A 3,133-nucleotide genomic window follows, 5' to 3' on the forward strand; every position below is an offset into this window, starting at 1 on the left:
TTTTACATTATTATTACCCAGAAATTGCGTACCCGCGAAATCGCAAAAAACGACCATACCCTTTATTGACCATAGGCGACGCTTTAAATGCTTTTGCTGCTCAGCAGTTTAGTGTTATCAGTGATTGATTGCTCTCACTGCGACGTTCGCAACGATATGTAACATGTGTGGCGTAATAAGCGCAATTGTCGTTTTCGCTCATATGTGCACCCGTTGCATGTTTGCATGCGTGTATGTATGGGCGGGGACTTTAAAAATAAATTGTGTTTTTTTTTATTCTTTTTCATGTGCGACTTTAAAATATTTTTTTGCAACTTTCATTTTTTTTCCTATTTTTTTTTACACTTAACTTTATTGTTATCACATAGGGGGATAAGAAACCCTCCTATGTGATAGCAAAGAGGATGTGACAGGTCCTCTTTATGGAGACATTAGGGGTCTCCAGGACTCCTAATGTCACTTAGGGACCCCCAAAGAAGCTGATGAAGCAGAGATCACTTCCACATTCTGACACCGGAGAGGGGACCAGAGGGAGATCAAGTACCGATCTCCCTCTAATCCCCTGTCACAGAGCCACCATGCTGGTCCTGGGCTTGCCCCGGGCACAGTGGAGCCCGGGACCAGCGGGACAGTGGGAGGGGGGGCCGCGGAGGGGGGTGCCGCACATATAGGCTCGTTATACAAGCGATCCGCCGGCTCTATAGCCGGCGGATCGCTTGTATGTAAACAGGCATTGCTGCCTTCTTTTACATTTTGGCAGACATTTAAAAATGCCCGCTCAGATCCAGGTACCTCCCTGCCTACCGTTTTTTTACAACGGCCGGCCAGGAGGCGGTTAATACAAGAGCAAAAACATGGAAACAGTTTAAAAATTATTATAAGGTAAATAATGTAGTAATAACATAAAATATGTGCTAACTTAAAATGCGCTATACTTTAGCTTTAAAATTGAGCAATAGGCACAGTTATATTCGCACTAAAACCAAACTCATTTAGGAACTTCTTCGGAGTTTCACAATTTTTTTAATACCAATTGAATTACCTAATACAGGCTACAGTTCTTCTCTAAAGACTAACGTGCAGTGTACTGTTAAACAAATGGATTCAAGCCTTGCCAAAAATAATTTGGTTGACTTGACTTAATGATAGCATATTTTCGCTTGCAAAAAGAAATATTGGCATATACTGTAGATGCATGAGTGTGCGCTTGTCCCCATTAGAATCAGCCAATTGAAAAGGTTGTCTAAGGTTAACTCACAGTTTGATCTACAAATTATGTGGATCAATGCCCAGCGATGGATGATTATATCCATACAAATTACACAGGATTAATCTCATAGAATAATCATTTCGTAGAAGCGTTACGTTTAGTAATAAGCCTACAATTTCCCTTGGTGTGTTTGGCGTGCTCATCAAAGTCTGAACAAATGTGTCATATACTTTTAATCATAAATGTTTATGAATCTGCTGTAGAGAGATCGTGCACTACAACGTTTACTGCAATGTTCTTTTCATATAGAGAGTTTCTTGTACATCTGTGAGTAACATATAAATATAGAGATGATAGAGAAATGTTTATAGGTCACTGACCTAGGAATGGTCACTATAGAAAAGGATTGGTAGTCTGGAAGTTATTTTACCTTTGCAACCTAAAGTACAATCCATTATTTGAATTTTCAGTAGCCCATATTTTTGTCTTCTCACATCTATGCAAGCCTGGTTATTAGAGTTGTCTATATATAAGTCTATTTATGCTACACGCTGACGCTAGTGTATGGAGTGGAGGAGACAGAGCTGAGCTCATACAAGCCTATTTTATGTTTTTACAGCGCTGAAAAACTCTTTTAAATGTAAGTGTTCTGATTTTTATGAATAAACTATCATCTAGCAGTTTTACACTATGTGCGATCTTGGCTTTCTATTTTGAGCGGATAAGAGAGATTTGGGAGAGACAACAGGCGGACTCATCATTTTCAGCTGTTGGTGATTCAGTGGAGAGGTAGACATCGGACGCCAGGGAAGTTTGCAGAGCGTTTAAAGACCACCTGGGTGGTCAGAATAAACTGGTGAGTGTGCTAGTGTTTGTGCACCTTGAGGTGGATCACTGGTGATCAATTGACGAGGAATTGAAGCACAGAAGTCACGAGTGATTGTGGAACTTTATATGCAATGATTATTTGACTCACTCATGTAATACAAAGAAAGTGAACACAAGGATTTAATCACATTTATTTTTGATCATATCAATGTTGGGAACATTTTTATATGGACTATATATAAGTTGGAGTGAACATTTTGTATTATTGTCACTAAGTATTCGCACCTAGAGTTTTATAATATTAGAGATAGCGCAGTGTCTTTTGTTTAATATACTGTAGCTATAGCTTGCAAACTTCTGGATTAGAAATTTCAGGATTTAAGGTTCTCAATTGGCTGTCATCCCCTTTATTTTCTCTGTCTCCACCCCTTACTTTTTTCATTTCTTTTGTACAGTTTTTTTCTTGCCTATGTCCCCAGTTCAGCCAACCTTTTATAGTTACATAGTATGTGAGCAGTGGCGGATCCGATTTTTTTTCGGGATCCCGCACCCCCTCTCCCAAAAAAAAAACACAAACCCCCCCAACCCACACCCCCTGTAGCAACCACAAAAAAAGTTGGAAAAGCATTGCTGTATAAAGTACTGCTGAGATTTGTAGTCTATAGAGGGTACCATTCTGCATTGCTGCAGTGCAGAATGGGACCTGCTATATAGCACTACACATACCAGCTGTACTTTATACAGCATATCCATTGGTTGGGCTACAAAAAATAATTATTTTATTTAATTACTTACCTTCACCTCTTCGGGCTGTTTTCTGGTGGTGGAGGCTGCAGAAAAACACCCCAGTGTGTGTGTGTCATTCTCAGACAGCACGCCCGTGTGTTCAGGCGGCTGCTTGAGGGGTCCTTCTGACTGAGGCCCAGGGCTGCCCCGTGATGGCTCCCTCCTTAGTATCCAGCAGCCGGTGGGCCCCATCATCTCTGCGCCGGGAGTGTCGGATCATCCGACACTCCTGGTGCAGAGATGAGGGGGCCCGCCGGCTGCCGGATACCAATGTGATCATCGGACACTCCCGGCGCAGGGATGGGGGGG

The sequence above is a fragment of the Nanorana parkeri genome, unplaced genomic scaffold, assembly GCF_000935625.1.
Source record: "Nanorana parkeri isolate BGI_ZX_2015 unplaced genomic scaffold, ASM93562v1 scaffold258, whole genome shotgun sequence".
In the NCBI taxonomy this organism is placed as follows: Eukaryota; Metazoa; Chordata; class Amphibia; order Anura; family Dicroglossidae; genus Nanorana; species Nanorana parkeri.